Source organism: Bos indicus x Bos taurus, chromosome 7 (assembly GCF_003369695.1).
Source record: "Bos indicus x Bos taurus breed Angus x Brahman F1 hybrid chromosome 7, Bos_hybrid_MaternalHap_v2.0, whole genome shotgun sequence".
Classification (NCBI taxonomy): domain Eukaryota; kingdom Metazoa; phylum Chordata; class Mammalia; order Artiodactyla; family Bovidae; genus Bos; species Bos indicus x Bos taurus.
Genome location: NC_040082.1, coordinates 66,251,140 through 66,273,699, shown reverse-complemented (window position 1 = coordinate 66,273,699; position 22,560 = coordinate 66,251,140). Strand labels below are relative to the sequence as shown.

The 22,560-nt window shown below is 38.7% G+C and overlaps 1 protein-coding gene across 3 annotated transcripts in view; it reads right to left on the bottom strand.

The window, feature by feature from the left end:
• The window catches only part of AFF4 (AF4/FMR2 family member 4), an 85,058-nt gene extending 65,104 nt beyond the window's left edge, over nt 1-19,954 (bottom strand). For all 3 annotated transcript variants that reach the window (XM_027546511.1, XM_027546510.1, XM_027546512.1), the window contains exon 1: nt 19,595-19,954. The gene's annotated coding sequence lies outside the window, so the exon portion shown is untranslated. The remainder of the gene's footprint in view (nt 1-19,594) is intronic.
• Between the last annotated feature and the right edge of the window lie 2,606 nt (nt 19,955-22,560).

The window sequence follows — 22,560 nt, the reverse complement described above, 5'->3', positions numbered from 1 at the left end:
AAATCTGAAAGGACTGAAATCATACAAAGTATGTTATTGGATCACGATGGGATGAAATCAGAAATCAAGGGCAGAAGGAAAACTGAGAAATTCACAAATGTATGGAAATTATAAACAATATAATCCTAAATAACCAGTTGGTCAAAGAAGGAAGAAGTCCTAAGAAGGAAACTCTGAGATATTAATAAAACCACAACTCCAAACCAAAACTTATGAGATGCAGCTAAAGCTGTGCTGAAGGAAAATGTGTAATTATAAACACTGATATTAAGCAAAGAGAAAGATTTTAAACGAATCTTAAAAAACTAAAACAATAAATAAATAAAAAACTAAAAAGAATTAAAAGTAAACTAAACCAAATGAAAGCAGGAGGGAGGAAATGAATGAAAATTAGCGTGGAAATAAAATACATAATAGAAAAATAATAGAGAAAATTAGCAAAACCAAAAACTAGTTCTTTAAGAAGACCAAGAATGTTGAAAAACCTTTAGTAAACAATGACCAAGAAAAAAGAAAGAGAATTAAAATTACTAAAAGCAAAAATGAAGAGGGGACAATATTACCAACCTTACAGAAATAAAAGATTACAAAGGAATACAATGAAAAACTGTATGCAAACAAAGTAGGTAATCTAAATGGAATGGACAAAATTCCTGAAAAGACACCAGATCACATAAGTCAAGAAATAACAGGAAGCCAGAAAAGACCCATAACAAGAGGCTGAATTAGCAGTCAAAAAAACTCTTATAAATAAAAGTGCAAAACTGAATGACTTCATTGGTAAATTCTAACGAATGTTTAAAGAATTAACACTGCTGCTGCTGCTAAGTCGCTTCAGTCGTGTCCGTCTGACTCTGTGCGACCCCATAGACGGAAGCCCACCAGGCTCCCTAGTCCCTGGGATTCTCCAGGCAAGAACACTGGAGTGGGTTGTCATTTCCTTCTCCAATGGATGAAAGTGAAAAGTGAAAGGGAAGTCGCTCAGTCATGTCCGACTCTTAGCGACCCCATGGACTACAGCCTACCAGGCTCCTCCATCCATGGGATTTTCCAGGCAAGAGTACTAGAGTGGGGTGCCATTGCCTTCTCCGGAATTAATACCAATCCTTCACAAACTCTTCCCCAAAAAAGGAAGGAGGAAACTACTTCTAATTCATTTTGTAAAGGTAATATTACCCTGATATGAAAACCAGACGAAGACATCACAAGAAAAAAAATCTACAGATCAGGTTGCTGTACTCGCCCTATGAGATGGCTCACACTCTGTCTGTGGAGTGTGCTTCTCTCTGAATCTGAGTAAATCCATTTCTTACCTAAAAAAAAAAATAAAATTCTACAGATCAATACAAACCTTATATTTACACAAAAAGTCCCCCCCAAAATACTAACAAACCAAATCCAGCAATATTAAAAGGATTATACACCATGACCAACTGAAGAATGCAAGACTGGCTTAACATCCAAAAATCAGTTAAAGTAACACATCCTAACAATAGAATACAGGACAAAAACCAGATGACCATCTCAACGGATGTAGAAAATGCATCTGACAAGTTGTAACATCTCTTCTTGACAAAACCACTCAACAAACTAGGAACAGAAGGAAATTTCCTAAAGCTAACAAGGTATATCTACAAGGAAAATGGAGCTATCATATTTAATAGTGAGAGACTGAATGCTTTCCCCTTAAGATCAAGAAAAGAACAAGACAAGGATGTCCTTTCACCACTTCTAATCCATACTGTAAAGAGGTTCTAGTCAAGTCAATCAGGCAAGAAACAGAAGTAAAAGGCTCTGAACTGGAAAGGAAAAGTAGAATAATGATATTATATGTAGAAAACCATAAAGAATCCACAAAATATCTGTGAGAGCTAATAAATGAGCTCAACAAAGTTGTACGACATAAGATCAATATACAGAAAAAAATGAATTCTACTTCTATAAAGTACAATAAACAAACCAAAAATGAAATTAAGAAAACAATTCCATTTACAGTATCACACACACACACACACACAAAATACTTAGAAAAAAATTAACAAGAGAACAGCAAAATTCAAACTCTGAAAACTACAAAACATTAAAGAAATTAAAGAAGATCTAAAAAAAATGGGAACAATCTTATTCATGGATTTGAGAATTTATTAAGATGAAGATACTCCTTTAATTGATCCACAGATTCCACAGAGTCCCTATTAATATCCCAGCTGACTTCTTTACAGAAATTGATGAGATGATACTAAAATTCACATGCAAATTCAAGAGTTCCAGAATAGTCAAAACAATCTTGCAAAAGAAGAAAGTTGGAAGACACACACTTCTCAATTTCAAAATTTACTAGAAACCTCAAAAGAGAACCAGGAGTCTGGAAATATATCAATACTTCACATTTGTAACAGATTTTCCACAAAAATGCCAAGACGACTCAATCAAAAAATGGGGAAAGGACTTGAACAAGCTTTTCTCCAAAGAAAATATACAAATAGCCAATAAACACATGAAGTGATCTATAACATCATCAGTCTTTAGGGAAATGGAAATCAAAACTAAGAGATACAACATCACACCTATTAGGATGGCTATTATCAACATTTTAAAATCTTGTTTAAAAAATGCTGGCAAGAATATGAAGAAATTAGAACCCTGAGCAGTGCTGGTGAAAATGTAAAATGGTGCAGCTGCTGTGGCAAAGTTTGTTGCTCATAATATAGAATTACCATATGATCCAGCAATCATACGCTTACATATACAGCCAAAAGAACTGAAAGCAGGGACTCAAAATAGGTATTTGTACACCCCATGTTCATAGCAGCATTATCCACAGAAGTCAAGAGGTGGAAGCAACCCAAGTGCTCACCAACAGATGAATGGACAAACAAAATGTGGTATACACATACAAAGAAATATAATTTAGCCTTAAAAAGGAAAGAAATTCTGACACATGCTACAACATGAATGAAGCTTGAGGATATCAAGGCTAAGTGAAATAAGCCAGTCACTTACATGAGGTATGTAAAAAAGGCAAACTGACAGAAAGCAGAATGGTGGTTGCAAGACACTGGGCATAACGGAATAGGGAATTATCATTCAATGGGTATGGAGCTTCTGTTCAAGATACACTGTAAATGTACATAATGCCACTGAGCTATACATTTAAAATTACTAAAATAAATTTCACTATATATATATATATAAAACCACAATAAGAAAATATAGTAATCATAGTTCAAAAAAGGGTGCATTCCCAGTGAACCAGAAATTCATCACCTATAATTTTTTAAATAAAAACATGTAGTTTTATAACCTTTTAAAATTTAAAACCTCAAAAATGGTTGAATGAGTAAAATGTGACCTTTAAGTTGCCTTTTTCAAATGTTCAGAACTAGTGTCTGGCATGTTACGATGTTTTTTTTTTTTTAAACTAGTGTCTATTATTAATTAAATTATTTACACTTCAAAAGTCAAAAGAGAATTGAGCTAAGATTTCAATTATTTCAGAATCCAGTTTATTACAACTGCTATTAAACTGTAACTTTATGTTAAAGCAAAAAGCCTCATTGGTATAGAAATTCCTCTTGCCTCATTTGACAGGATTTCTCCACCCAAAGAGAGTCTGAAGAGGTCATTTCCTACAAGTAAGGGAAACAGGTTGTACACCTGTGGAGATCAAAGCCAACAATAACAAAACATCAGGTACCTGGGATGGGGAGGGAGATGGAAGGGAGGTTCAAGAGGGAAGGGAAATAGGTATACCTATGGCTGATTCATATTGATGGTTGACAGAAAACAAAATTCTCTAAAGGAATTATCCTTCAATTTAAAAATTAAAACTAAGCTGGGCTTATCTTCCAAGCACACATTAAAAAAAAAAAAAAAAAGTAGGTACCAAAATAGAATTTTGCATGAAAGGACCTTTCCCCTGAAGAGACTTCTATAGCTTTCAGGTTTAAACTAACTAGTAAAGGGACTTCTCTGGTGTTCCAGTGGTTAGGGCTCTGTGCTTCCAATGTGGGGGGAAGGGTAGATGCCTGACTGGGGAACTAAGATCCCACATGCCATGCCACACGGCCAAAAAATAAAAATAACACAGTAAAAAAAAAAAAAAAAATGGAAGGCAAAGACAATTCCATACCATTTTTTCTTTCTTTATTATATCTTTACATATCATCTAACTTTTCATAATAATGTTTCATAAATCATTTTCAACTAGGCCCTCAAAGCTTCCCAGAAATTTTACTATTTTTCTCTGACAAATGCTCTTTCCTATTCCTCACAGGAATTTTCATGGAGCTCTATGACTCTTCCTCCTAACTTCCATTCCACAAATGACCTTGTCTTACTGAACAAAGATTAAAAAGATTAAAGATCAGAGAGAAATCTCATCAATCAACCATCAACTTTCAAACTATCAGCACTGCATCCATTTTCTTCTTTCCTCTGGCTAAAAAAGAAAAAGCATCTATCAAAGGACAATTATGCCCATTTTGCTATCTTCTTCTGGACTTTTATCAGTAATTGACTTTTCTACAGCAACTTCAACTTTTCTCTCTTTAATTAATCCTTTCTATCATCATTCAAACATATTGTTCTTTAAAAAAAAGAAAGTCTTTCCTGATCCTATAGATCTCTCAAGCGACCATTCTACCTCTCCTCTATTCTCCTCCACGGGAAGGACTCTTGGTGATTCTCCATTTTCTCTGCAACCATTTGTTTCATTTAAGTTACCCAAAAGGTATTCGGAGCAATATAGTGAATACCTGGGTTATCAGCTGCCTGGGAAACACAGCATTGCCAATGAATGCTACTGTGTACCCCTCCTGGATCACATCTCCTGTGCTCCCTTCCTGACAGCCACTATTCTGATTTTGGTGTTAATCTTTTTCTCATAAATTTCTTTGTATTTTTACTATATATGTATGAATCCTTAAATAAGACCCTGAATTGTTCTGCATATTTTTCAACCTTTAAAAATGGTACACTCTATAAAGACTCAGCCTTTTAAATTTTCAACATTATGTTGAAGTTAATCCATCCTGACTCATGTGGCTGTAGTTCATTTATTTCCACTACTGTGTTATACACTCTCCAGATTTGTTTCCTCTTTTTCTGCCATTACAAACAATGGTGTAATGATCATTTTTATACACTTCTCTTTGTACCAATGACTGAGTGAGTTTTTCTGGAACCCATATCTACAAGTGGAATTGCTAGGTTTCAGGCAATGAGCATCTCCTATTTTAACTGATACACACAAACTGCTTTCCAAAATGTATCCAATCACCATGCAACATTCTGTTTCCAACCTTGCAACATTCTGTTTCCAGCTTCCCACATTCCACTCCTTTGCCAAGATCACACTCATTTGCAAGTTGCTAAATTCAACAGACACTCTATCATTTTAGTTGACCTACCATTCCACATACTCAGCCACTAATGGCTCCTTAACATACTTTTGGCCTCTATAATCTCCCAGTTTTCCTAGCATCAGGTTCTTCCGTTCTATCTACCAGACCTCTTAAAAAGTGGTGCTCCTCTGCACTCAGTCGTGGGTCTTATTTAGTCTCTGATTAAGTTTACATTCTTTCCCTACATTCTCATGGCTTAAAATACCAAGTATATGCCTACACTACAAATACCAAGATATGCTCCACATCACACCTTTCTCTTCTGAGATAGAGAACCACAAATTCAGGGACCTGTTTGATCATGTTCTTTGTCTGAGGAATATCAATCTCAGTACATCCAAAACTGATTTCTTGATCTCTTTTCCCTTCACTTCAACAACTCCTGCTCCAGTGATCCTCATTCTACCAACAAACTGCTCTTGCTGAATCCTCCCTTCAACCTCTCTCCACATCCAATCCATAATCATAGCCTCCAAAATATATCTTGTATTTATCAGTTCACTTCCTCCTCTACTGCCACTGTTCAAACAAGCCATCATTTTATCTCTGACTTGGACAAATGCTAGGGCCTTCTAATTGGGACTCCTAGTTTTTTTCTTCTCTCTCTAATCCATATTTTATACAGCAGTCAAAGTGATCTTTTTAAAACACAAATCAGATTATGTCACTCAAACCCTGATTAAAAACTTTTAGTAAGCTTTCCACCTGTAGGATAAACTTTAAGGTACTTAACATTGGCCTGCAAAGCCAGTACTTGACTTTCTCCTGATGTGACTCCTGCCTATCTACCTCATCAGATTCATTTTATATCCTGACACCCTCCCCTCCCAGCTCCCACCAAGGGCTGTTTTCGCGTTTCTTGAACTTGTGGTACTCCTTCCAGCTTAAGGAAATTCATGCAGATAATTCTTCAGAGTACCTGATCACAATTAAGTATAAACTTATTTTGATGTTCATTAGTATTTCCTCTTCCACTAGACAATAATCTGTGAATGTGTTTTCCAGCATCACATACCTGAACATAACCTAGCAGACAACCAAATAAGTAAGCTGAACTTTACAACCTGATTAAAAAGGAGTGATTATCTCATTTATTAGGAGATAATATCTTGAGATCATGATATCCTTTACCTAATACCACAAAATACTATTATTTTGGGACTTTCCTGGTGGTCCAGTGGTTAAGAATCCACCATGCTGTGTAGTGGATGCAGGTTCAATCCCTGGTCAGGTAACTAAGATCCCACATGCCTTGGCGCAACTAGGACAGAGCACCGCAACTACTGAGTCCACACGCCACAGCGAGAGTTTGTGCACCGTAACAAAAGATCCTACATGATGCAAAGAAGGCCCTGGGTGCCCCAACTAAGACATGACTGATGCAGCCAAAAAAATAATTTTTTAAAATACTAACATTTCAAAATTGAAACAATTAGTACTTTATATCACACTAAAATCAGACACTATTCTGCAACACATTTTAACTTAGTAGATTCTTAACATTTGCATTTAATGATTTGAGATTGACAAGAACTGAAATATATTTCTTTACTAATGTGTTAAGCTATATATACAACTCTGATACTTTAATGATACTTCCTCACCTTAGAAATCAAACAGTATCACAAGGTTTATTATGTTATTAAGCAGTATCCAATTTCAAACACTATTTGCCAAACTGATTACTGATAAACTGAGTTGCTCTTTTTAAAATATTAGACAATTTAAAATCTTAATTGAAGAGCAGAAATGCTTATTACATACACAAGTATGCTCACACTTAAGTGTAAGCATTAGAATATGAGTATTCATATTATTTGTAGCCAGCTGCCTCTCTTTAGATGTTTCTCTCAGTACTAAAACTAAATGCTCCTGCTTCCCTTAGTAAGTAATCCTGCATGGTTACATGCCCTGAAGCTGTTTTAAAAACATAACGAAATAAAATTATACTTCTTGGGCATTTACTAATACTTGAGAAATGTTTAAACCAAACTTAATTCGTTTGCATTTATCTCAAAAAACTGTGCTACCACTCTAAAAGCATATAAACAAATCAAAATGAGAAGTCCACCTTTATCTTTAAAGATAAACAAATGGGTGGAAAGAATAGTTAAAAGTCAAATTTCAGAAATCTCTTTATAAAGAAGAAAATCTTTTGACTCAGTTTCTTACTTTGAAAGCATACAAATATCTAAAACCTGCAAAGGTATCTTATTGGAAACTTATGTAACATATGAACCAATAATTATCTTTACAACTTTATAAAACAGATCTAATTAAGACATTTTCTACTTAAAAGTCATTAATAACTCTCCTCTCCATGGAAATCTAACAATCATATCTCAGGTTGCAAAGCTGTCCAAAGTCCAATTTCTATCTACTTTTATAAAGACTTCAGTACTTATCTGAGCCCGAAAATAACCTACACATATTCAGATCCAGGTCTCTGCTCAAACTAGTCCCTGTACATATAATGTCCTTCCTTCTCTCCATTTCCAAATACATCCATTTGAAAGTTTATCACACAGCACCCCTCCTCCAAGAAGGTCTCTAAGAATCCTCTGGGAACTAAACTCATTTACTTCCCGAAACATTTCTTTTTATTTCATTTGGCACTAACACTTGCCTGACATTATCGTTATTTTTCTACCTGCTTTCTCTACTCATCTCCATGTTATAAGCTTCTAGACAGAAAGAACTAAAGATATGATTTAACTTCCCCTCTCTCCTCTCTAGCACTTAACGTAATGGCTGGCATACAACAGATATATACTCAAAACACTTGATGAATTTTATAAAGGTAACACTAAAGTCTTACAGCCTCAAGAGTCAAAGAGGCAGTGAGAGTACTCACTGAAAGTTGTGTTTCACATGTCGCCCATCTTTTTTTACCCACATAGTCTCCCATTCCTTAAGACCTGCTTACATTTCACAACAATAAGATAGTAGGTTTTCTTTTTCCCACATTCAATACATTATAAACCCAATAAATCATTACTATTGATACTAAATAAATTCTGTTGTTTTTAAAGCAATTTCTCTAAAAGAAAAAACAAAAGAAACACAAGTATAGAAATGATTAATTTCTATTTTTACTTAAACCCTGTACTCTCAAATGTTCACCAAATATAAGTACTAGACTATAAACTCTCAGCATCATACTTGGCAAACTGAGATGGTATGAAAACTGTTTCAGTAACAACACTCAGAAAGAAATGATCAGCTCAAAAAGTACTGCAAGACTGCTTTCATTTATAGGACCTGAGGAAGCCAAGAGAAAATAACACGGGTCCAAAAGGCTAAATAAAAGTTTTATTACTTAAAAATGCATCTAGCAAATTAAGCAAAAGTTAAAAAGCATTACATAGCAAAGGTTCTTTAGAATTAACACTAAAAAGGAATTCTTTCTAATCAATTTCATCTTCACTTGCTTATTTCCAAAGTAAAGTGAAGTCGCTCAGTCGTGTCTGACTCTTTGTGACCCCATGGACTGTAGCCTACCAGGCTCTGAGGAGCCTCTCAGTCCATGGAATTTTCCAGGCAAGAGTACTGGAGTGGGTTGCAAGTGGTAAAAAAGTATCTGAATTTCCTGAAATATATTTTAGTGCTTTGCCTGCGTGCTGTCGAGTCATTCATGTCCGACTCTTTGCGACCTCATGGACTGCAGCCCACCATGCTCCTCTATCCGTGGAGATTCTCCAGGCAAGAATACTAAAGAGGGTTGCCATGCCCTCCTCCAGGGGATCTTCTGGACCCAGGGATCGAACCTGTGTCTCTTACATCTCCTGCATTGGCAGGTGGGTTCTATACTACTAGCGACACTGGGGGAGAAGGCAGTGGCACCCCACTCCATTACTCTTGCCTGGAAAATCCCATGGATGAAGGAGCCTGGAAGGCTTCAGTCCATGGGGTCGCTGAGGGTCAGACACGACTGAGCGACTTCACTTTCATGCATTGGAGAGGGAGATGGCAACCCACTCCGGTGTTCTTGCCTGGAGAATCCCAGGGATGGGGCATCCTGGTGGGCTGCTGTCTATGGGGTTGCACAGAGTCGGACACGACTGAAATGACTCAGCAGCAGCAGCACTGGGAAGCCCATTTAGTGCCTTAGAATACTTTAAAAAAAAAAAAAAAAAAGGTGAGAGAAAAATGCTAACATAGAAACTTACATCAGCCCCTATCCTAATTACCCTAAATTCTTGTTAATAACCTTCTATTAAGATGTAAATAAGGAGACTTCACTGGTGGTCAAGTGGTTAAGACCCTGAGCTCCCAAAGCAGGGGGCCTCTGTTCCCTGGTCAGCGAACTACATCCTGCATGCCACAACCAAGCCCACATGCTGCAACGAAGACCTGGTGCAATCAAATAAATTTTTTTTAAATGTAAATAAGAATACTACTTTTAAAGGTAGCTAAGGTCATTTAAGGTTACTTCTCTTAAATCACTGGAATATAAACTTACAAAGTATAAATTAGTTATTTATTATGGTACAAAGAATACTTACTTTGAAAAATCAACTGATAAAGGGATGAGTAAATGTACTTTCAAAATATTTTCTAATTCAGACTTGTAACATATTTAAATAGAATTCAGAAGGAATTCTGAAGGCTTTATAACTCTGATTTTAAAATGTCTCTTTGGTATAAACCAATACTATATATAAGGTACATTAACATTGTAGTTAACCAGGGCATATGTTGTATCAGACACTGCACTAAGGCTAAGATATAAAAACAAAAGTTAGCCATCATTTCCTAAGATTTGATTGCAGCTAGATTAACTACAGAAAGGTGGCATGAGGGCAGGAGAAGAGAAGGGAAGAAAGAAAAGGGAGGGAGAAAGGTTAGTTTTGAGCAGAAAGAACATCTTATCGACCCAAGGAAGAGAGACAGGATCAAGAGTAGTTGGATAATAGGGTTGGGGGGAGTGAAAATGAAAGATAAGACTGGAGAAATACATGGGATCAAACTAGACCTTTGGGTTTGTTTCTGAAATCTGAAAGACATAAAGATATCTTTTCAGAGAAAATTATATCTCTCAGATCTTGAGTGATGACCTTTTAAAAATTATAATGCTAAGAATTTAGTATGAATATAAAATTAGGTATGAACTAATTTTGTTTATAGCTCTATGGAACTGTAACACTTTAAACAACTTTAAAACACTTTAAACACTTTAAAACAACTTTAAATAACACTAATGTGGGATTTCCCTGGTGGTCCAGTGGTTGAACTCCACATTTCCATTTCAGGGGGCACGGTTCTATCCCTGATTGGGGAACTAGGATCCCACATCCTGCATAACACTATTGTTACAGATTATGCTATTTTACATAAACTAAACCAATGATGTATTCGATCCTGAAAATATGTAGCCTCAGGTTTAGTTTGATATACAGACAGATAGATGGAGAAGGAAATGGCAACCCACTCCAATATGCTTGCCTGGGAAATCTCATGGACAGTGGAGCATTGTGGGCTATAGTCCATGGAGTTGCAGACATAGCAACTAAACAACAATAGATAGACAGATACAGATATACAAGTAGATAGATATATCTATCTATATATATATAGCAACTAAACAACATAGTTTAGATAGATAGAACAATGGAACAATAGATAGATAGATATAGATATACAGGTAGAGATATCTGGTTGCACCACAGAGCTTGTGGAATTTTAGTTCCATGACCAGGGACTGAACTCAGGCTCTCATCAATGAGAGCACAGAGTTCTAACCACTGGACAGCCAGGGAATGCCCAGTTTTCTACAGTTTTAAACCATTTGGTTGCACCACAGAGCTTGTGGAATTTTAGTTCCATTACCAGGGACTGAACTCAGGCTCTCATCAATGAGGGCACAGAGTTCTAACCACTGGACAGCTAGGGAATGCCCAGTTTTCTACAGTTTTAAACCATTTCTGTAATTTGACTACAAGAACATAGTGTAGAAAATGCTTATAAATATGTCATACTGCTGCTGAGTCGCTTCAGTCGTGTCCGACTCTGTGCGACCCCATAGACAGCAGCCCACCAGGCTCCACCGTCCCTGGGATTCTCCAGGCAAGAACACTGGAGTGGGTTGCCATTTCCTTCTCCAATGCATGAAAGGGAAAAGTGAAAGTGAAGGCGCTCAGTCATGTCCAACTCTTCACGACCCCATGGACTACAGCCTATCAGGCTCCTCTGTCCATGGGATTTTCCAGGCGAGAGTACTGGAGTGGGGTGCCATTGCCTTCTCCACCATACCAGCTGCTGCTGCTACTGCTGCTAAGTCGCTTCAGTCGTGTCCAACTCTGTGCAACCCCATAGACAGCAGCCTATTAGGCTCTGCCGTCCCTGGGATTCTCCAGGCAAAAACACTGGAGTGGGTTGCCATTTCCTTCTCCATTGCGTGAAAGTGAAAAGTGAAAGTGAAGTCGCTCAGTCACATACGACTCGTGGCAACCCCATGGACTGCAGCCTACCAGGCTCCTCCATCCATGGGATTTTCTAGGCAAGAGTACTGGAGTGGCTTGCCATTGCCTTCTCTGACCATACCAGCTAGTAGTCCCTAAATATCAATTTTAAAGAGGCCTTACTTGCTAACTCTGGCCATCTTTCTTGCTCATTTGTGGTTTAGTACCTTCATGGCAATCCACTCTAGCATTCTTGAAGGGATAATCCCATGTACAGAGGAGCCTGGTGGGCTATAGTCTATGGGGTTGCAAAGAATCAGGCACAACTGAGCATGCATGTACCTTAATGAAAACTATGTTAAATGTGTATCTAGAATAACGACTGCTGAAGTTTGAATAAAACACTCATACTGCAAACAAACTGTTTCATATTGATTAATTACAAGATGGGATCTACCAGATACACCTCACAGTGAAAACATAATACTAACTACTAGCCCAGGTTTATATTAACATATACATGATCCAATTTAACTCACCATCTTGCCCTGCCTGAGCATCATTAGTATAATGATGCTTTAAAGCATTAGTTATAATGCTTTATAACTTGGCATAAACACGTTAATAAACAAAATCTAATAAATAAAATCTAAACTCCCAAGCCATTACTTGGCTATAAATCAGTCCTTTAGAAGTTAACATAAAAATTCACTAATGTACAAGAATCCCCAGTTAGAATACTACAGAAAATGCCACACTACTAAGGAGTTCAAGGAGAAGTGAATTTGCCATTTGAGGGAAAAAAAAATAATCACTCTGGTACAGGATGAAGTAGATTACAAGGTAACAAATGAGAAGACTATTGCAATAACCCAGGTAAGAAATGAAAGCATGGATTAAGACAGTAATGGTAGGAGTGTTGATAATGTAGATAAAGGGTTTGGATTCAAAGATTATGGAGGCAGAATCTTGGGGATAGACAGATGTGAGAAGTAAAACAGAGGCATCAAGGACAACCTGCAGGTTTCTAGGAAAAACAATAGTGGTATAATCTCTGAGGAAGAAAAACAGAATTTAGGAGTGAGGAGATTGAGAAGCAGTAGAATTCAACATAATTAACACTTACAGGGACTATCTGATCAGCTTCTAGTCCTAGAAGCTTACTCATACCCAGTTGTTCTCAAAATTCTCTCCCCCATTCACGCAGATATACTAAGAGCAACCATGTTACAACAGAAGCTAGAGTGTAATCTTACCTTCAGGGTACAGTTGACACATAAAGTTTGGATTTTTAACTAAAGCTAGGCCAATGTGCAGACCCCACCTGTTTTATTTAAATATCTATCTATATACGCAAGTGTGTGTGTATAAACACACACGTATACGCACATATACATATATCTACACGTACACATGGGAGAAGGCAATAGCACCCCACTCCAGTACTGTTGCCCGGAAAATCCCATGGATGGAGGAGCCTGGTGGGCTGCAGTCCATGGGTTGCTAAGAGTCAGACACGACTGAGTGACTTCACTTTCACTTTCCACTTTAACACATTGGAGAAGGAAATGGCAACCCACTCCAGTGTTCTTGCCTGGAGAATCCCATGGACAGAGAAGCCTGGTAGGCTGCAGTCCATGGGGTCACACAGAGTCGGACACGACTGAAGCAACTTGGCAGCAGCAACACACATATACATACATACAAATAGATACATATACAAACAATCAAACAAAAAATACCCTAAGGGTCATCACAGTAAATAGGACCTTGTAACTAACTGCTCAACCCTAAGGCAATCCTCAGACTAAAATATCCACTAAGGGCCATTTCATCTGCTAAGACAGAAGTTGACAAACTTTTTTAAAGTAAATATTTTTGGCTTTATAGGCATAAAGTTAGGACTACTCAACTCTGCCACTGTAGTAGCAAAAGCCATGAACAAATGGGTGTGCTGTCTGTGCTCCGGTAAAACTTTATTCAGGGACACTGAATTTTGAGCTTCCTATAATTCCCATATACCACAAAATATTCTTCTTTTGATTTTTTTCTCACCATTTAAAAAAATGTAAAAACACTCTTTGCTCTCCAGCCATACAAAAGCAGGCAGCACTGGACCTACCAACCACAACGTGTCAATCCTTGTGCAAAGGCAACAGAACTGCCCTCTCCTAAAATTCTTTCAAATGCCCTCTAAGTATAAGCCTCAACCTAAAACAACAGAAAAGGAAAATCTTTCTAGCGGACAGAACTGAAAATCTTCATTTGGCTCATCAAAGAACTCACTCCACTTGCAAGGAAATAAGTCAACAAATGAAGGCCCATGTAATTTGCTGGTTCTATCATTCACCTTATACTGTACCTGTCCAGCAAGACATGGTGTAAGTTTGGGAACAATACCTTCCTTTCCCTTCCCCTCCTAAGAGTTTCAGGGTCTTTTTCCCCTATCACTGTGTATCAGTTATGTTAGGAATGCTTAAATTTAGTATTTAGTCCACAATTTTCAGACCTGTGACAAAGCATATCTAGGTCTGATTAACAAAGAATATCACCTTTAGAATCTGGACTCAGAGAACAATATACCTCTGGATGCAGTAAGTAGATATGATTTGGGTTATTTCCGTAGCAGAGATGAGAGTGTTTGCTGGTATATATAGTGATATTATATTAAAGAAAATATTAAATATATATAAGAAAAGTAGGACTCTGTGTGTACTAAATAGCCATGGAATGAATGAATTGGACAACTGTTTTAGCGTGTCCTTTATTCCTCTTCTCTGCAGGATGCAACCCTGTAACCAAAGCTGTGGTCCAGAGGTGGACACATAATCTAATGAGTCCCTTTATTGAGATCTGAGATTAAGAATCATGTCAGCCTCTCTGATGGCAGAAGATCAAGATTTAAAATTCAAAAGATACTAGTAAGTATTAAAGTTGATCTGCAGCAAAAAAAGAACTAACTCAACACACAAATAGCATCTTGTAGAAAAAAAAGAGTATCTTCTGAGATACAGAGGATACTCCTGACCTCACATGGAGCCTCTGGATCTAGTTTTTCCTGACTTCCAGCTGTCCTCCTATGGCTTGACTGCCTTCCTGAGAATTCATGGGAATTCCAATAAATTCTTCTTTATGCTTAAGTTAGAAATGTGTCTTTTTCCTGACTAAAACAAGGTACATATTGGACAATCTCAAGAGGGACAGTCAGGTAGATCAAAGAGTTCTAGTGAGTTTAAAACTTAAAGATGGTAGTTACAGCAATAAAAACGGATGAAATCACCTAGAAGAGTGAAAACAGGTCCAGGTGAAAATTCATAACTATCAATATGATCAGCAGAGAATTAAGCATCTGCAAAGAGGCAGCTAGTACTAAGAAAGGCAGGAAAGGGACAGAGTCATAAAAGTCAAGTAAATAAACAGTTATCAAGGAGACAATGGGTAACAATACCAAGTATAGAAAGAGGTAAACGACTAAGCAATGACTATACAATTTGACAAAGCAGAAGTTACAGGTGGCCTTGGTAAGAGCAATTTTACTGGCTTGCTAGGATGAGAAGCCAGGCTGAGAGTTCAAGAATACATGGGAAGTACACAACTCTACCTACAAAGTATTCTTCCCATTAAAAAGAAAATTCATGTCTGAACTGGATCAAGCTTCTAGATGTAACTACTAATTTACAGGAAAAACAGTGGACAGAGGAACATATTACATGAAACCACAGGGATGTAATCAGCAAAATCCAGACTATGAGAAATCTCATGGGCAAAGGCTTGGTTTCTTTAACAAACCAACTGCATAGGAATAAAAACAAAAAGACAGTAAGGAACCCATAGAGGAAAAAAGAAAAGAGGGTTGAGATACACATCAATCCAATATGATGTATGAATCTTATTTGGATCCTAATTCAGACAAACTGTTTAAAACAAAAACTCCAGTAAGGGAAATTTGAACAATGACTACAATATGTGATGACATTAAGGAATCACTATTAATTTTTTAAGTAAAATCTTAAATTGGATTAGTGCTTTAATTCTTAGAACCACACAATAATATTGTATAACAGTCTTTATTCTACTAGTGAGTCTTCCCTGACTGTGCCTGAAGTCATCCAACGTGCTACAGTTTCACAGTTAATGCATAACACATAATTATTAAGAGAGATACAGTGATACAAGGACTCAAAGGAGATAGGGCACAATTAGGGTAGGGTGGCGTCAAGTAAAACTTAAGGTAATGGTATTTGCATTGTGCCTTAAATGATGGTGAAATGTAAAGAGGTAGGAATAAAAGAGGAAAAGTGATATTCCAGATGGAAGAAATGATAGCAATTGTAAAGAGGTGGGAAGACCTATTTATGAAGAGCACTGACTGTACTCACCTTTCCATAAAATTGTCCCCACCCTAATGATGACAAAAAGAAAAAGTCAAAGAAGCCGAATAGAAGCCCAGTTCCAGGACAGATCACGACAGTATCTGGGTGGCCAAACCATACTGGCTTTATCTAGAACAATCTATTTATAGAGTCAATTTCTGGGCGTGAGGAGTTAACCACAAGTGTAGGAGTGCTTTTCTTAAACCAAAGAGAAAGGTAGCAAGGTAACAAGTCAAGTTAGCTTTAAGCGGTTTTTAGTCACTGACTATACCTTATTCCATAATAACTGAGACTGGCAAACACCATCCCAGGGATCAAATATAATTGTTTCAACTTAGAGGAAATAAAAAAGGAAGTGGGAAAAGCATAATGAAGACTGGGGGGTTAAAAAGTTGAAAAACCTTTATATTATACATAAAAGTTTTTATAGTAAGATATCTGTAGAATACAGCTTAAACAAAAAATAACATCTACCATATGATCCAACCACCACACTCTTGGCCAAAAACTATAATTCAAAATGATACATGCATCTTATGTTTATTGCTCACTATTCACAATAGCCAAGACATGGAAACAACCTAAATGTTCATTGACAGATGAATGGATAAAGAATATGTGGTCCATATATATACAATGGAATACTACTCGGTCATAAAAAAGAACAAAATAATGCCATTTGCAGCAACATGGAAACAACTAGAGATTATCATTCTAGGTGAAGTCAGAAAGAGAAAGGCAAATAACATAAGATACCACTTATGTGGAATCTAAACTATGGCACAGATGAACCTATCTACAAAACAGAAACAGACTCACAGACATAGAGAACAGACTTGTGGTTGGGGAGAGGGCAACTAGGCTGGGGCATGGACTGGGAGTTTAGGGTTAGTAGATGCAAACTGTTACATACAGAATGGATAAACATTCTGTATGTTTATCCTACTGTAGAGCACAAAGGTCGTACTGTACAGCACAAAGAACTATATTCAATATCCTGGGGTAAACCATAATGGAAAAGAATATAAAAAGATAATGTATATATGTGTATAATTGAGGCACTGCTATACAGTAGAAATTAACACAACATACTTCAATAAAAAAATAAATTTAAAAAACTAATAAAATAAAATAAAATCTAAGTCATCTATTTTTATAATACACACTTCACTTCTGGGTCACTGTCCAGGTGTACCTTCATTTGATACTTTAGGAATACCTCTGATTTTTATGAAAAAAAATTTAAAGAGAAGGCCTCATACATTCCAGACTCCATTCTAAACCAGTAGATGGTCACAAAAGAAACACCTGTTTTCTTTGTTTCTCTCAGGTACATATAAAAATATGACATTTACCTTAACCCTTAAAAACAAAAGATACATAATTTTAGAAGTCTTCGTCTTCTGTCATCTTCTGTAGCTGATAGTTACTTTTTCCCCTTCAAATACTGGTCACTTGCTCATATGATTTTTTTTAGGAGTACCCTTTTGTGAAATCTTGGGTTGGATATCCCATTCAAATTCAACCTAATAACTGTATAAAATATTGGGGAGGACACAAAGATATATAGTCCTTGCTCTAAAGACACAACAGACCTATAAAAAAATCACAATAAAAAGCAGAATGCATCAACTGTCACGAAGAGTTACAACATCTTAAGTGCACAGAGAAGGGAATGTACATCATCTGACAAGCAGAAACTGAATCTAAATGAAAAGATGCTGTCTTTAAGAATTCTTAATTACACAGCTTCAGAGCACTGTAGAATCACATTTACACCTCAAAATGGTAGACTATTTTCCAATGAATACAGCTAAGCTCTTTCTTTAATCAAACAGTAAAGGTTTGGTCATTCACAAACATCCTATCTTGTTCCCACACCTGACACAGAATTTTATTTAAAGCAAAATCTGTCTACTGTTCCTGTAGAGCTAACAAAAACCAAAGTCGTGAGCCTGCAAACCACCATAAACTGAATGAAACTGCTGGTGTTAAACACACACACACACACAATTTTTTAATTGCTTCAGGTAAGTTAAGGCTAAAAGAGAATTTAAAATAACTTAAGCTTTGTTTGTGTTTGGAGATTGAAAGAGGCAGTGATGAAAAAGTAAAATAAATCTGAGCAATTTAAAGAAGCCAGCTTTGTTAAAAACCAGATGGCCACTTGCCAACACTTCTTCAGGAACATAAGACCAAAGACGATTCTAGGCAAGATTCACTGGCCACAGAGGCTCTTTATTAAACACAAAATCAAGAAAGTTCTCATAAATATTTCAATTTTAGTAAGTTAAAGGACAGTTAAATAAAAGGAGCACTTTACAAAGCTTTGCAGAATCAATACGGAAACAAAGCTCTGTGCTTTTAACATCGGAGCCCTCAAACACAAGCCACATTTTAAACGTCACATTTACAAACCTCCTATTCACAAACAACTATAGCCTAAATTCCGTCAGGAAAAGTACTGGTAACTGGAAAAGGGACCGGCCTTAGTTTAAAATCTCCAACAGGTCAGCAGAAAAGAAATCGCACAATTCTGAATTGCAAGTGTCTGAGAACCCTAAATCGAACTCTTCGTCTTAGGCTGAACTCTATACGCAAGCATTTCACATCTGTACCTTCAACTTCCTATAAATGATATCGTTTGTGAAAGAAAAGACAATAAGGATACTCCTCAAACTCCTATATCCCATGATCCATCCTCAAAGAGTGGAAGGAACAGCAAAGTGGAAGGAACAAAGCACTGACGTCAATTACGAGATTAACCCCGGGCACAGGCAGCTGGAGGGAAGGCCTACACATCAACACCCAAATACAAGCTATCGGGGTAACTAGCTAGCAGGGCGATTCAGAAGTTATGGGGGGTATTCAAGTATTACACCCCCATATTCCCATTTTTAGTCAATCTCCTTCGCCAGTCGAAGGCGGAAATTTTTTTTCCTTTTTTTTTCTTTTTTGCGGGGGGGGGGGGGGGGCGGGGGAGGAGAAGGAGGACGTGCGCAGGATCGCGAGAAGGAAAGCGAGAACTAGTTGGGTAATGATAGCCAGAACCTAGGCCTATTCTCTCTTTTAACTAGAAATGACTAGAAATTGAGGAAGGTATTAAAAAGTAACAGATCAGTCGATGATGAATTTCTGAGGGAAGGAACGGATTAAGGGACGAAAGGAGAAACGGTGAAGATGGATTTCTGGGAATTTTTGTTAGGATTGGGTTAGCTTTTTAAATTTTCTTTCTTTCTTTCTTTTTTTTTTTTTGAGGATCGGGGGTGGAAGGCGAAGATGAGGGAAGAAGCCGAATCGAGCAGCCCTAACCTGGAAGGTCTCTCCGAGCCCCCAGGAGAACCCTGTTCTCCCCTCCCCCCACTGTCTCCCCGCGGCCGGCCCGGCCCTCAGTCAGTCAGTCGGCTGTTCTCACCTCCAGTCCCGGCTCCGCTAGGCCCGAACCATTTCCCGGTTGCGGCAGAGGCGGCGGCGAGCCTGCACCTTCAAGGGACGCGCATTCGAGCCCGCCGGGGGGGCGGCGACAGGCTGCCAAGGGCGAGGAGCTCCGGGCGGCGGCGGCGGCGGCGGCGGCGGGGGTTCGAGAGGTCTCAAAAAGCGCAGGCGGCGACGTACTTCAAACACCACAGGCGGAGGTCCCGCCCCGCTCCATGACTGTCGGGCCTAGCCCCCGACGGCCGGCTGAGGCGACAGGGGCGGGCTGACGAGGACCTAGCTCCGGGCTCCCCCGCCCCGTCCGCTGGCGACGGCGGCTCGACTACCGCAGCCAGGACTGTGACTGACGCAGCGGCCGCGCCACCCATGTGACCAGGGCCGGGCGGGGACCAGAGCGTCACGTGGCGTCGCCGCGCCCCTCCCCGCCACAAAAACGGAGGGCTACGGGGCCTGCTGCGTTGGGGGGTGACGCTGACGGTGGTGACGTGCACGGCCGCCGGATCCGAAGACCCGGGGCAAGCCGGGTACTGGCTCAGGTGGCCTAGGCCAGCGTCCCGAGCCCGGCGGCAGCGTCTGACAGGGCGGGCTGGGCATTACCCGGCCTGCACACCCCGGCGCGTAGCCGCTAGTGAAGTTCGGAAGGGCGGGGCCGGGCCGAGCCGGATCTACCGGTTCTGGGGCTCAGGAGAGAAGTCTGTCAGCCTAAGGGTGTGGCTGAAGCCCCCAGACCCTCTGTCAGGTGCTGACGTCTAAGCCCGGGGTCAGTTACGAGACCCTCCACAGCTCCGGCCGAAAAGGGAAGTTTGCCGGGAGTTTCTGTGCAGGAGGCCGCCTAGAACCTCGCATGAACTTCCACGAAGCCAAGCCAGCCCTTTTTTCTTCGTCATCTCAACAGCTTCTACCATTACTACTTTTCTTCAGGACATTCCAAACACTTTCCTTCAGTTGTTAACATCCGTGCCAGTCAGGGCAAGCTATAATTTTATGGAGAGTAAAGTCATAGTTACAGACTCAGTTCAGTTTAGTCACTTAGTCGTGTCCAACTCCTTGCAACCCCACGGACTGCAGCACGCCAGGCTTCCCTGTCCATCACCAACACCCAGAGACTACTCAAACTCATGTCCATCGCCTCGGTGATGCCAGCCAACCATCTCATCCTCTGTCCTCCCCTTCTCCTCCCGCCTTCAGTCTTTCCCAGCATCAGGGTCTTTTCCATTGAGTCAGCTTTTCCAATCAAGTGGCCAAAGTATTGGAGATTCAGCTTCAACATCAGTCCTTCCAATGAGTATTCAGGACTGATTTCCTTTACGATTGACTGCTTGGATCTCCTTGCAGTCCAAGGGATTCTCAAGAGTCTTCTCCAACACCACAGTTCAAAATCATCAATTCTTCCTAGCTCAGCTTTCTTTATAGTCCAACTCTCACATCCATACATGACTACTGGAAAAACCATAGCTTTGACTAGACAGACGTTTGTTGGTAAAGTAATGTCTTTGTTTTTTAATATGCTGTCTGGGTTGGTCATAGCTTGTCTTCCAAGGAGCAAGTGTCTTTTAATTTCATGACTGCAGTCACCATCTTGTGGTGATTTTGGAGCCCCCTCCAAAAAAGTCTCTCACTGTTTCCATTGTTTCCCCATCCATTTCCCATGAAGTGATGGGACCGGATGCCATGACCTTAGTTTTCTGAATGTTGAGTTTTAAGCCAACGTTTTCACTCTCCTCTGAAAGAGCAGTGGCTTTCATCAAGAGTCTCTTTAGTTCTTTGCTTTGTGCCATAAGGGTGGTGTCATCTGCATATCTGAGGTTATTGATATTTCTCCCAGCAATCTTGATTCCAGCTTGTGCTTCATCCAGCCCAGTGTTTCTCATGATGTACTCTGCATATAAATTAAATAAGCAGGGTGACAATATACAGCCTTGACAAACTCCTTTCCCGATTTGGAACCAGTCTGTTGTTCCATGTCCAGTTCTAACTGTAGCTTCTTGACCTCTATACAGATTTCTCAGGAGGTAGGTAAGGTTGTCTGGTATTCTGTCTCTTTAAGAATTTTCCAGTTTGTTGTTATCCACACAGTCAAAGGCTTTGGCGTAGCCAATAAAGTAAAAGTAGATGTTTTTCTGGAACACTCCTGCTTTTTCTATGATTCAATGGATGTTGGCAATTTGATCTCTGGTTCCTCTGCCTTTTCTAAATCCAGCTTCAGACTAGACAGGATTTTCAAAGTGTCTCATACAATACATAGTTACACCAATATGGTAACTATCCAGAGAAACTACTTTGGGTTCATCATTTGGAAAACACTTTATAACTTCCTGCTTCTTATCTGTTTTCTTTCCACCTAGGGCCGTCATGGAAAGCTGGGGTTTTTTTCCTTTCACTTTCTACTAATTTTGAAGGAAGCATTTTAAAGATTTTTTAAAATAAAATTCAAGGATTTTAGGAGCTTTTTTGATAAACTATAAAGAATGTGCATATGAAAATGTTTTTATTAGTCCTAAAAGCTGGTCCTAAATTTATTAGGACTAATGAATTTATTAGTCCTAAATTCATCAGCATTATTTTTTCATCATATAATTCTGAAGTGACGACATATTCTTTAAGGCTAAACTATTTATATAGATTTTGTCTATGTATCTATGTAAATTAGGAAATGTAGTCATGCAAAACCCAAAATGAACTATGATAAAGTAGAGTGAAAAATAATTGGCACCCGCATCTCTGACCTTCAACTATTCCAGTTCTAGAGGCAATCCCTTAACCCTCCCCAAGATGTGTCATAAATATATATTAAAATACATGTACTTTTTATGCAAAAGATAACATACTGTGTATACCGTTAAGTTCTTTTTCTCAGTTAAATATCCTGGATATCTTCTCAGTTCAGTTCAGTTGCTCAGTCGTGTCTGACTCTGTGACCCCATGAATTGCAGTACGAAAGGCCTC